This window comes from Palaemon carinicauda, chromosome 6 (assembly GCF_036898095.1).
Source record: "Palaemon carinicauda isolate YSFRI2023 chromosome 6, ASM3689809v2, whole genome shotgun sequence".
NCBI lineage: Eukaryota > Metazoa > Arthropoda > Malacostraca > Decapoda > Palaemonidae > Palaemon > Palaemon carinicauda.
This window is the reverse complement of record NC_090730.1, coordinates 152626841-152640828: the sequence shown is the minus strand read 5'-3', so window position 1 is coordinate 152640828 and position 13988 is coordinate 152626841. Positions and strand designations below refer to the sequence as shown.

The window sequence follows — 13988 nt, the reverse complement described above, 5'->3', positions numbered from 1 at the left end:
TCAATCTGGAAGGCCTCGCCTCTGCTGGACACTCAATCTGGAAGGCCTCGCCTCTGCTGGACACTCAATGTCGAAGCCCTCGCCTCTGCTGGACTCTCAATGTCGAAGCCTTCGTCTCTGCTGGACTCTCAATCTAGAAGCCCTTAGCTGCTGGACACGCAATCTGGAAGGCCTCCTCTCTCCTGCTGGACTCTCAATCTGGAAGGCCTCCTCTCTCCTGCTGGACTCTCAATTTGGAAGGCCTCCTCTCTCCTGCTGGACTCTCAATTTGATGCAACCCCCTCTGCTGGGCTCTCAATCTTGAAGTCGAAGCCCTCCTCTTCTCTACTAGACTCCTCTCAATCTGGGAACCTTCCTGTCTGCTGATCACTGAATCTGGAAGGCCTCGTCTCTGCTGGACTGACTCTCAATCAGGAAGGCCTCCTCTCTGCTGCTGGACTCTCAATCAGGAAGGCCTCCTCTCTGCTGCTGGACTCTCAATCAGGAAGGCCTCCTCTCTGCTGCTGGACTCTCAATCAGGAAGGCCTCCTCTCTGCTGCTGGACTCTCAATCAGGAAGGCCTCCTCTCTGCTGCTGGACTCTTAATCAGGAAGGCCTCCTCTCTGCTGCTGGACTCTCAATCAGGAAGGCCTCCTCTCTGCTGCTGGACTCTCAATCAGGAAGGCCTCCTCTCTGCTGCTGGACTCCCAATCAGGAAGCCCTCGTCACTGCTGCTGGACTCCCAATCAGGAAGCCCTCGTCACTGCTGCTGGACTCCCAATCTGGAAGCCCTCGTCACTGCTGCTGGACTCCCAATCTGGAAGCCCTCGTCACTGCTGCTGGACTCCCAATCTGGAAGCCCTCGTCTCTGCTGCTGGACTCCCAATCTGGAAGCCCTCGTCTCTGCTGCTGGACTCCCAATCTGGAAGCCCTCGTCTCTGCTGCTGGACTCCCAATCTGGAAGCCCTCGTCTCTGCTGCTGGACTCCCAATCTGGAAGCCCTCGTCTCTGCTGCTGGACTCCCAATCTGGAAGCCCTCGTCTCTGCTGCTGGACTCCCAATCTGGAAGCCCTCGTCTCTGCTGCTGGACTCCCAATCTGGAAGCCCTCGTCCCTGCTGCTGGACTCCCAATCTGGAAGCCCTCGTCCCTGCTGCTGGACTCCCAATCTGGAAGCCCTCGTCCCTGCTGCTGGACTCCCAATCTGGAAGCCCTCGTCCCTGCTGCTGGACTCCCAATCTGGAAGCCCTCGTCCCTGCTGCTGGACTCCCAATCTGGAAGCCCTCGTCCCTGCTGCTGGACTCCCAATCTGGAAGCCCTCGTCCCTGCTGCTGGACTCCCAATCTGGAAGCCCTCGTCCCTGCTGCTGGACTCCCAATCTGGAAGCCCTCGTCCCTGCTGCTGGACTCCCAATCTGGAAGCCCTCGTCCCTGCTGCTGGACTCCCAATCTGGAAGCCCTCGTCCCTGCTGCTGGACTCCCAATCTGGAAGCCCTCGTCCCTGCTGCTGGACTCCCAATCTGGAAGCCCTCGTCCCTGCTGCTGGACTCCCAATCTGGAAGCCCTCGTCCCTGCTGCTGGACTCCCAATCTGGAAGCCCTCCTCTCAGTCTTGTCGCCCTCTCTGCTGGTCTCCCTATCTCGAAGTTGAAAACCTCCTCTACTTAACTAAACTCTCAATTTGGCCCCCTCTCTGATGGTCTCTCAATCTTGTAGCCTTCCTCTCTGCTTGGTATCTTAATCTCGAAGCCCTCGTCTTCTCCTTTTCTGCTGGTCTCTCAATCTGGCAGTCCTCCTCTCTGCTGGTCTCTCAATCTGGCAGTCCTCCTCTCTGCTGGTCTCTCAATCTCTGTCTCATAGTCGTTCCTCTCTGCTGGTCTTAGTCCTTCCTCTCTATTGGTCTCTATTTCGAAGCCCTCCTCTTCTCTTTTCAAATCTCTGCTAATGTCAGTCTCAAACACCCCTTCTAATCTCAAGTGCCTCTCCTCTTCTACTATGTCAAATTCCTCTCTTCCTTTAATCTTTGAATCCTTCTGAAATGAATGCATCTTAATTAATCTCCTTTTGGAAAAGAATCCTTTTCATCTCAAATCCCCTATATTCATTTGTCTCTAATCCCTCTTCTAAGCTCGAATCACACACAATCTCAAATAATTTCCATTCATTTTAATAACTTCCATTCACTTTTCTAATCACTAACCACTTTCCAAATCCCTCTTCTCCATTCTATTCACTCTTCGTAGTCGCTTGTAATCTCATTCTTCTACTCTGTCTACTCTAATCGCCGTTCTAACTCATTTCCCTTCGACTTCCTTTCATCCAACCCTCTTAGTTGTCTTCTCCTCTAGAAAATAGAAGAGAACAGTGTGATATGGGGTTTCACTTTTAAAATATTTTGTGAATTCATTCTTTTAACCATTCCTTTTCCTAAAATTAACCACTGAAATGTGAATTATTTTAACTACCCATATTACTAACTATCCCTGACCTGCTTTTGAGGATACCATCCCAATGATCATGGCAACTCCTACTGTCTTGTACCCCATTCATTTTTTCTAACCTCTCCTCTATTTTGCCTCCTGTAACCATCCCTTTTCTACTTAATCTTCCCCCTGGCTTCTTTAGTAGATGACTACCCCAGTGCTCATGACCCCTTACTTCAGACTTTTTATCCGCATTCTGGTGACCATCCTTGTTCTAATTCTTTTATCACCTTTTGGTACCCACCCTGTCTGGTGTTTTGTTATCCAGGTAGGCTCATGCTTCGTGCATGACCACAACAGTGCTCAGAGCCACCTTTACCCCGTTACTAATGTATCTTCTAAGTTTGTAACCATCACCTGTACTGTTGGTTTGCTTAATTTGATAAGTTCCCAGCTCTTTATGTGATAGAGAAGTTTTTAGTCTTGTTCCTGTATATAACTACTTTCCTGCAAAAGGTTTTTTATGTAAAGTAAAAAGTAGTTTCGATAATATTCACGTTAAATACAGACATTTTTTTTAGATAGTTAAATGTGATGCAACTGAAATGCACTAAATTGTAAACAATACCATTCTAAAATCTCACTGGAAGTTTTAAATACAAATAAATATATTTTACACCTTGACTAAACTTTTTACTAACCTCCTATACACGGCAAAAAATGTCTAAATTCCTGATATACCCCAAATATGACTGACGAAATATTCTAAAAATATCTACTTAAAAAATACGGCTAAAATACAAGAAAAAAAAAAACTATGGAAGTCTAAAAACAACATCAAGTTGCTTGCAAAAGATATTTAATTTATAAATTACTCCTGCTGTACATTCCAAAACGAGTGATGCCTAAAAAATATTAGCTTTTCAAACCCTAAATTCGAACTATTCATTCTGTTTTTTTCCAAAAAAAAAAAAAATACTTATTGTAGTAATTTCTAGTTTTAAAACTCTAGGGTCTAATCATGCAATGGCAAAGATAAAAGAAAACTAATTAACCCAGAACATTCCACCCTAAATAACAATGTAGCAAGACACCTTAAATCTAAACTTTCTTATCCTTTATAAATAACTTCAATGAAAAACTCCACCCTAAATAACAATGTAGCAAGACACCTTAAATCTAAACTTTCTTATCCTTTATAAATAACTTCAATGAAAAACTCCAAATCTCTGAAAGTAATAGTTGAATAGCCTAATTGGAAATACCTAAAATGAAAAACTCCAAATCTCTAAAAATAATAGATAAGTAGCCTAATTGAAAATGCCTAAAATGAAAAACTCCTAATCTCTAAGTAATATTTAAGTAGCCTATTTGTCTCGAAATCACACCCATCTTTACACTAATCTTTAGCCAACAACATCATGCCCTTAATACAAAGAAGGTGTTAATGACAATATTCTAAACATAAAACTTGCAGTCACAAACTTAAAGCACAGATTAGACATCAGACTAATAACCTATTGTTCTCACAATTGCCGCCTGGATAATGGGTCTGCAGAACAGATCAGCAGTCCTCAAAATCACAGCCTGAAGACCGGAAGAATAGTCTTCAAAATCACAGCCTGGAGATCCAAATGATAGTCTTCAAAATCACAGCCTGGAGATCCGAATAATAGTCTTCAAAATCACAGCCTGAAGACCGGATCAGTAGTCCTCAATATCACAGCCTGATGAAAGTACATAGTGAAGATAAAATAAGATTTAAATACCAGAGAAAGTACATTACTATGGACTGGACTAAACTAAAAGAAAACATTACAGCATTCCAGAGAGGGGAGCCAATGTTTACCTTCTGTTGAGACTTAGCACATCATATAAGTTTTTCGTCTTAATTTGTCTTCTATTGAAATTAAGTTGCTTATCACCAATATTTTTTTTTTTTATGCTTTTTTATTGGATTTTGTTCTTAAAAGTACTAAAAATATATTAAAGCATTACATGGGTATAAATTAAATACAACATTCTAATATTACATTTTACAGTGTTACAGGTATTTAATCTAATTCTCAAAACTATTTCTTACACTTACAACACAGATGAAACCTATACTGTAAGTTTACGTGCAATTTCAAGCAGTCAACACCATGTCTTGAGGCCATTCCTCAATTTGCTAAATCTCCGTGTAAACCTGATCTCAGGAAACCTATTGTAAGAACATAAATCTTATACTGAACTTATTCATCAATGACCTTAGATGTCAGGATGCCAGATAACTCGATCATAACTCATAATACTGAACTTACACCTATTGTATCTATCACTGCAGAGCTACACAATTTTAACATAGGCAAAACTAAAATAAATCTATGAAGTACCCTATAATATAAAAAGCCTATGAAGAACCCTATACATTTAATACTATAATTCAATAAGAATGGTAATCGAAATGCTTTTAATATTAATCTCAAGTGATTCCCTCAATGTCTGACTATTTTATGAACGTTCATTCGACGTATAGTATACAGTGTTCCAAAAAGCCTTGTGATCTCTTACGCTAAAATCATGTCACTTTTAAATAAAATACTTTTCAAATTAAGTGACGAGATAGTCTTGTACAAGTTTCAATCCAAGTCTTCTACTTTTTCGTTTAATTCGAAACTTCCAACGAGAATACCCATACCCTTCAAGTTGAGATGGTATTGTCTTGTGACAAAACCGTATGCTAAGGTTGTGCTAACAAATTTTCTTTACAAATAAAATTAATTTTCAAAACAGATAATTTAACCCTTAAGACTACTTTGTGTATTTGTTACACCTGTATATTTTCAATGTGGTAAGTTAGAAGATTAATGGTTAGAAAGAGATGTGTTAAAGAAAATTCAAAAAAGGATGATTAAAGGAACAGAAATGCAAGAAGGTTGGTTTGCAAAATAAATAGAATAGGAGGATACGGTAGAAGAGGGATGGTTAAAAGAAGAGAAGTTGCATTAAAAATGGCACGAAGGATGACAAGAAATGTTAAGGAATAGACGAGAAGTTTGAAAGATGGCTAGAAAAAACTAGGATAAGGTAAAGGAAAGGATGATTTTAATTTAAAGAGGATGACTAAAAGAGTAGGACAAATTAAGAGAGGAAAGGGGGTGTATAGAGAAGAGGGGTGGGTAGAAAAGAAGACAATATGGTTGAGGGGGGAGGGGGCAGTGGTTAGAAGAAGAGAGGATAAAGAGGAAACTAGAAAAGGGATGGTTAGAGCGAAAGGATGGAGTGGAAGAAAAGTTTAAATTATTTTAGAAGAGAGATGGTGAGAGAAAGAAAATATATTTGAAGAGATGGCATGATAAAAGAGGGAGGGATAACTACAAAAAGAATATAATTTATGATAGGGATGGCTAGAAAAAGAGAAGTTTGGTTATACGAAGAGTGAACAGTTTGCAGAACACTGATAATATAGATGGAAAGTTAGAGGAAGAGAGGGGATAAGTTAAAAGATGGCTAAAATGGGGGGGGGGGGGTTACTTAAGAGGAAACGTTAGAAGACTGATTGCTAGAAAGAGTATAAGATCGAAGAGAACATTACAAGTTGAAAGGATAAGGATGAGAGGAAAAGTTTAAAGAATGGGATATTGGAAGAGAGAATAAGGTAGGAGAAAGGTTAAATTAGAAGGATGGTTAGGAGACAATATTATTTAGAAGAGGGATGGCTAGAAAGATGGGAGGAGTGGTCAGAGGATGAAGTTGTAACCAGGAGAGAAGAATGAAATTGATATAGAATTTGAGCCAATGGTCCAGCAACTATAAAAGGTAAGTGTGTGTTAGGAGAGCAAAGTTGGGAAGCAGCAGTTTAGAAGAGTAAATTAAGGGATAATTAACTTTAGTGATTAGAAAGTGAACAAATGAAAGAGGAAGGGAATACAGTTAACACAAAATAGTCTAAGCACACAGAGAGAGAGAGAGAGAGAGAGAGAGAGAGAGAGAGAGAGAGAGAGAGAGAGAGAGAGAGAGAGAGAGAGAGAGAGAGAGAGAGGCTAAATCGAATGAGAAAGTACAGATACTATTTGACAATAAAAATATCAAATTACGTATACCTTAACCTTGAAAAATCCTACGAATATACAAGCGTCGAAATATCAAATTTTTAAATGTAATCTCAATCATTTCTTCCATTAAATTCTCGCCAATATGAAAAATAATGCAAAAGATGAAGAACACCCGTGTTTTCTTCAAGTAAAAATAACTGAAATATGAGTGTCGGGATAAATACTGCTAAAATGCTGTGTTGGGGGAAAATTTGACATGCTGAAGTAGGCTCAACGTTAATATTGAAAACGGTTTGTTCCTGCAATTTCTAGAAATGAAAACGATATTGACCCTTCAAAATAATTTTAATGAAACAGCAAGCTAATGAGAAATCACTGAGCACATTCAACACCCAAAATAGCACGAGGAATATGTAATAACTTTCGAAGCGGCACAAGTATTACATATTACAAGATTCCTTTTATGCCCCCTAAAATGGACGATAGCAATATGATCGCAACAGAGCTCTAGAAGCACAGACAATGAAATTAACCTTACAGTAAAACCTCTTAAGGCACAACTTTAAGTAGGTAAACTGAGTCTCCATGGTGTGAATATTTAGTCGAAAGCTATTTCTCGAAGGAAACTTTGAAACGGATATGTAAAGATTTACTGTACACAGTTAAAAACCGTAATTTTTATCGGAAATTCTCCGTAAACAAATATACTGTTCTCAGCCGTATTTCAATAAAATACTGGCGATCGTAATTTTACCATACTTTGTTATTATTTTTTACGGGTTGGTGACCGTAAAATCCCTCCTTTACGTCAATGTTTTCAAAACGTTAAAAATCCTGGAATAACTGTTGCCAAACATTTAACAGTAGATATTTGACTAGAAGCAATACTGATTTGGTAAAAGCAGGATTATTGGATATTTTTTTTTCTATTAAAAATAAACAAGGATGAGAAGTTAAAAACCCGACCTTATTCCAGAATGTTGAACAACTCTCTAACGGCAATAACTATACAGCTTAAAGGGCAAAAGTTTCCAAAAAGTATTAAGTAGCTGACAAGGACAATTAGGACAAATATATATCGGATATCAGCTGAACAACAATGTATTAACTTCAGACGGCAGTAATACCTAGACTAAATGGTTAGCATAATTTGGGATATTCGAATTAATTGGGTCCTAACAACGGTAGCTAACAATTCTAAATAAGCAATGATTTGAAATAAAAGTTTAACATAATTAAAAGACTATATATATATATATATATATATATATATATATATATATATATATATATATATATATATATATATATATATATATATATATATATATATACATATATATGAGAGAGAGAGAGAGAGAGAGAGAGAGAGAGAGAGAGAGAGAGAGAGAGAGAGAGAGAGAGAGAGAGAGAGAGAATAATATAACATACTATTTAATTTACCTATGGTTTTAACACTAAACATTCAATTTCCAAAATATAAGTACGCAACATTAAACCGAATGGGAAAAAAAACTTCCTTCAAACAGCTTATCTAAATAAATTAGCATTAGAGCTGTTCCAGTAAGGGACTGAATTACTTAAACGTTCTGCATGACCGCGAGAGGCTAACAGGATTGCACGGTTTTAAATAAAGAGAAAACTATCATTAACATAATTTGACTGAACCTAACACGGATGATATCCTGTCAAAAACTATTTCTTTTTTTTTTTTAAATCCAAGTAATATTGAAGTTAGTTGATTAGTGTTCTTACTATCTGTCTCTTTCGAACAAAATATCTTAAAAAAAAAAAAACCCTTACCTGTTTCAATCTCTGTGCATAGTAGGCACGCATTTTCTGGTCATGAAAATAAGCAGAATCTCAGAAGACTTCAAATGCTTAAAGCGTTGTCATGAGCAAGTCAATCGCCATTTATTTAATTTTCTTGATAAGAAAACGTTCGACGCATTTCCACAATTCCTGGAAAACAATAAATATCTTATCACGCTATGTCAGTTTTTTTTTTCCTTACATCATAGTACATTTGTTAAAATCTCTCTAAACTGAACTGTATAGACCAATAACATTTCAAAATACCACGAAAATCTTATATCACATACCGAGTCAAGTGTCTTTAAAAAAAAAGTTCCAGTAGTTTTAGAATAATGAATAACTTTGGGAAAATTCAGTTCCCCGTGGAATCATCTACCCATAAACTTCTGTCTAAAGTAAAGTATGGAAATATTATGCTACACAAGTTGACTGTTGGGTTTTAATTTGCTCAAATCTAAGAAGATTAAAATGTGTTTTCATATGCTTAATGATAAGATACAGACTTGTGTCAGTAAGTATGTAGTAGTAAATTACGTTTAAATGTTAACCCCAATGGCCTCTAATAAGACGCTAATAACCAAGCTATCCGTTGGTAATAACAGACACCGAAGGTAAGGCGAAAATACAAAAGCTAATCACCGTTAATAATCTTTCATCAATCAAATCAAGTGCCAACTGCATTTTTTTTAATTGAACCATCGGCAATTAGTATTAATATCAGTGCAACACTGCTTTTTGCATCAGTTTACCACCACCAAAAAATTCTGAACTTCAACCGGACAACGAAAATTGGATTTAAAATTTGTATAGTTTATTCTAGGATAAAGTTTTACCAGTTTTCTTGAGAGAAGGAATCTAAGAGACAGTGTTAAACGGCATGCAGTTTAAAATTAAGAGAATGAGCTAATAGCTGGCAATGTCACAAAAAACGAAGTACTATTTAAAACGCTAAGTATAGTTTACTTCTAAGCTGAGGCTGGGGACAGCTTGGTGACTACATATTTAATAGGAATCTCCCGGCCAACTTTTATTCGCTGATCCACTTCCAGGAGAGGTAGAGAGCAATAGAAAATAATGGTATTATATGATTTAAGCCAGAGAAGTTAGGGAATCAATTCACAATGCAAGGATGACTATTTGTTGTATGTGGGAAATTACCATAAAACAAAATGTCTCATACAGAAAATTATCCAAGAACTACAATAATCTAAACTCCTAATTTAGATAGCAAATAAACTCTCTTTCCAGTAACGAATATTTCAATTTCAGACAAATTTTGAGAGTACCCAATAAATAAAAACCAATGATTTTATAAAAAATAATTGCATAAGTTTAACTGCCCAACGAGATCGACAACAACGTGGGCACAAAGGCAAGGACTATAGAATAGGAAGTTAACCCACGCGCAGGTAAATTGGGGGTGAAAAAGAATCTTGGAGGAAAAATCCTCCTAGGCAAGAATGTGAGGGGTAAGCGTTAGGTGGGGGTAAGTTTTGTGACGTCACTTGGCACCACTGGCCGGCGAAAGAGCACCATTCAGCATTAGCTTGCTTTGCAAAAGTTCAGTTTTCTTCATTATCTGGTTAAGAATTACAATACTATCTCAGCAAAAATTAATATTATAAGATATTTTGATGACTAGATTTCGTGATGAAATACTTCCTGTGATAAGTTTAACGGTCCAACGAGATCGACAACAACGTGGGCACAAAGGCCTACTTTCGAAAGAAAGACCAATACGATCAATAAAAACTACACAATGGCCAACCGGTAGTACCAAAATCAACAAATAGAGATGAAAATACAGCAATGGTAATAATAGCAGATTTTATTTCAAGTATCTGGATGGCAAGACAATTGGGAATAAGTGGTGAACAGCAAATTATTAAATGTATAAAGATTAAACTGTTAAATACATTTAATGTCAATATTATTGGATATAAGAATCATGTTAAAAATATTTTCACAAATCAGTATGTTTCTAACTTAAAAACATATTTAGAAAAATAATAAAATAAAAATGTAATTTTATCATATATTAGATGTTATAATGTATATACAAAAATGTAAAATATAATTTGTTAAGGAAATATTTCTTTATAAAAGGAAAAAATGTATGTTAAGAAAATGTAATTGTATTTTCATAATAAAAGAAAAAAAATAGATTTTCGGAGATTGGTTGAACATGTATTGGATCCATTGCCCGAGAGAGAGAGAGAGAGAGAGAGAGAGAGAGAGAGAGAGAGAGAGAGAGAGAGAATTTCCGGTATGGAATCTTTACATCTTTCTTACACCAACAAATATAACGATGCTTTAACACTTCATATATAGAAGTTAATCCATCGACCATTATGAAGACAAATGTTTAATTAAACAACAAAATGCTTCTTAACAGCCATTCAAATTAAAATAATCAAGGTTATTTTCCAAGTGGAATATCAGTAACTTTTAAAAATAAATAGTTTTTTCCTAGGTCTAGAACCCAGAGTGCTTTAATAGCGAGATTCGGAGCGAACTGGAAACTCTCGTTAGAATCGTTTAACAAGTGGTTAAACGATTGAAGAAGAGTGAGGGCGAGATGCCCCAAACCACTGCCGTCTCAATATAGAGCCCAAACTCTCTCACCAGTCTGAATAGCTCAATTTTGACCTTTCGAGCCAGGAGAGAGGGTTAGTAATATGGTTAATTAGCTTAAAGGAATCGGGTTTGCGTAGCTAGGAAAAAACGGATTTTGAGCGAAGCGAAAAATCTATTTTTGGGTGAGATAGCCATGGCGTCCTGATGGAAGGTTCCTTTTTGGTAGCTTCCTTGGGTAAATAACTACTAGATATTCCCAGAGAATTTAACCACAGGTTATCACAGAATTCTAACTTCTGGAGCGAGTATCCTAAAGGTTTCCCTTTAAGACATCGTATAACAACAGGGGACGCATGTATTAACGCGTCACATAGCTATCTGCACCCCACACAGAGTTAACACTTCGATGTGGAGGAGCGGAGAATAGCTGGGGAGCCGTTCCACAGCTAATCTCGTCCGTGGCTACTTTTGGTACTCGAAACGTAAACAAACGGGCGCCATTGCTAATGACGTCACGTCCGTCCTCATCCTGAAGCCAGTTGCTTGCCGATCACCATGATACAGCAGAACAGGGTGGGACCTGAAAGGCTGGACGAAGTAGCAGGGAGGGTCCATCAGGACGCCATGGCTATCTCACCCAAAAATAGATTTTTCGCTTCGCTCAAAATCCGTTTTTTGGGCTCAAGCCATGGCGTCCTGATGGAAGAATACCAGAGAATCAATGTATCGTGGTAGATTTTCCCCTTGTAGTGTAAGTGCCGAGGGCTTTGAAAAAGTAAGCATGGTAATCTTGATAGAGGTTCCGTGGGGCTGAAGCTTCCTGCCACCCTTGGCAGAGAAGTCCCAACGGACCATGCTGAGGATCAAAGTGGTTCTTGAAGGGCTACCCACCTTGCGGGGAGAACGTGAAGAACTCGGAGACAAGACAGAATGGTTGATATTCATATAGGAACATTCTCAATGACAGACAAGTGGTGGTTAGGCACTGTATATTGTGAAAAGAGAATGGTCTGGTCTCGAAGGTAAAGCGCAAGTAAGTATTCAGTTAGGAATATTACATAGCATAGGTGAGTATATAATATGGATTGAACCAATTATCTTCAACATTTTTATAAAGAAAAAAGGAGGGGATAATGAAACTATGACAACCATGTATTTCATAGTGTAAGTAGGAGCGGATTGAGACGCACAAGTAATAAAATAGAAATTTTATTTCACAATTGCAGAATATGGTAAATAAATGCAATAAGGGATGTAAAAGTAATTTACAATAAATTATAATGTACATAGTAATGAAAGACTTCGCTCTTGAATCTGAAAGAAAATTTCAAATTATTAGAAGGCACAGGTTCCAGAGGAACATCAGTCTTTAATAAGGAAAAACACATCATGCTCTAGGCATGCGGCACTCATGTGACGACTATGACATTTCACCTTGGGAAAGAACAGTCTATGAAAAAACACTAAGTGTCTCTGAATTCACTACGTATCACACGAGGGTCAACATAGGCACCCGAGGAGTTAGAGTCCCAAGTAACTCACTGTTCTATGCAGAGTTAGGTGCAGGTTTCATAACACTACCTGCAGCTACCACAAAATGTTTGACTTCATGCACTTGTTTCGCGTAATGCTTGAAGAAAACACGCGAGGATTTCCAGCCTGTGAAACTCTTGAGGCTTTCGAAATTCATGCTCTGAAAGAAATTCAGAGACGATGCGACTTTTCTAGGATCATGACCTGCGGGTGTACTGTCAGGATCCGCTCTGCGAATGAAGTAGGTGATTTTCGCTCTTAGTTGTTTCAGTGACAGGTTGCTACCCGATGTTTCTCCTTTGAAGAGTTGGCCTCCACCAAAGTCAGAAGTTCTACGAAGATAGACCTTGAGGCTCTCTACCGGACATAGAGAGGCATCTTCTTTCAGGGGGCAGATTCTCCAAGGGCCCCATCTTTTGGTGGGTAGTTCGTTTTTAGCGAGAAACGTCGGATCCGGGAAGAGGGTAAGGTCTCCTGAGTCTGTGAACAGAATGTGACCCTCGTCCCTTTATAATGCCACTTTTTCGCTGACTCGGGCTCCTGAGGCAAGAGCAAAAAGAAATATAACCTTTTGAGTCAGATCCTTGAGAGGGCACGAATCGTTGTCCAAGTTGGAGGCAAAATGGAGCACCTTGTCCAGGGACCAGGAGATAGGTTTTTGTGGGGGTGCTGGGCGTAGACGAGCGCATGCCTTCGGCAGTTTATTGAAGATGTCGCTGGTCAGATCAATCTGGAAGGCGTACAGTAGGTCTAGTCAAGGCCGATTTGCAAGTAGAAATCGTGTTGGCTGCTAAGCCCTGTCCATGAAGGTGAATGAAGGACATGCAAAAATCGATGGTGATTTTCGTAGGATTTTTTGCCTTGACGAATGAGTCCCCATTTTCTCCAGGATGATTCGTATTGCCGTCGTGTGGATTCGGTCTTGTATTCCTCAAGGAAGTCTAGACTTTTCTTCGAGATCCCAAACCTTTTCTTCACGGCTAGGGAGAGAAAATCATGAGATGAAGGTCCCTGACTTTCGATGATGAAGCGAAGACAGTCGACTTCTGTACTTGCTGGGAGAGAACTGGGCCCGGGAGAGGGATCAGCGTGGGTTGTAGCTCCAGGACTAGGGGGTACCAGTTGCTCCGGGGCCACTTGGGAGCCACTAGGGCCGCTGTTCCTTTGAAGGTTCTTAGTTTGGAGAGGACTTTTAGCAGAAGGTTGGTGGGAGGGAACAGGTAGATCCTGGACCATCTGTTCCAATCCAGTGACATGGCGTCCAATGCTTCTGCCTTGGGGTCCTTGTACGGGGCCACATATCGAGGAAGTTGATTGTTGTCGCTCGTTGCGAAGAGATCGATCTGAAGTTCTGGGACTTGGTGAGAGATGGAGAAGGATCTTGCGTCTAGAGACCATTCCGACTCTATCGGGATTGTTCGAGATAGAGCGTCCGCCGTCACGTTGCGGAATCCTTGTAGTTGAACTGCAGACAGGTGCCATTTCTTCTTCTCTGCCAGACGAAAGATTGGGAGAAGCACCTGATTTATCTGGGGCGATCTTGAGCCTTGGCGATTGAGACATCGAACTACCACCGAGTTGTCCAGGGTTAGACGAATATGGATCGAGGGAGGCGGGGAAAGTTTCTT

General features: G+C 39.3%; 1 long non-coding RNA gene across 1 annotated transcript in view; it reads right to left on the bottom strand.

Moving 5' to 3' along the window:
• Nucleotides 1-1719: 1719 nt before the first annotated feature.
• Nucleotides 1720-13988, bottom strand: part of LOC137642236 (uncharacterized) — a 35228-nt gene continuing 22959 nt past the window's right edge. The window contains exons 3-5 of the long non-coding RNA XR_011044708.1: nucleotides 8239-8397; nucleotides 3929-4125; nucleotides 1720-2008 (exon numbers count right to left, since the gene is read on the bottom strand). This is a non-coding gene — a long non-coding RNA (uncharacterized lncRNA). The remainder of the gene's footprint in view (nucleotides 2009-3928; nucleotides 4126-8238; nucleotides 8398-13988) is intronic.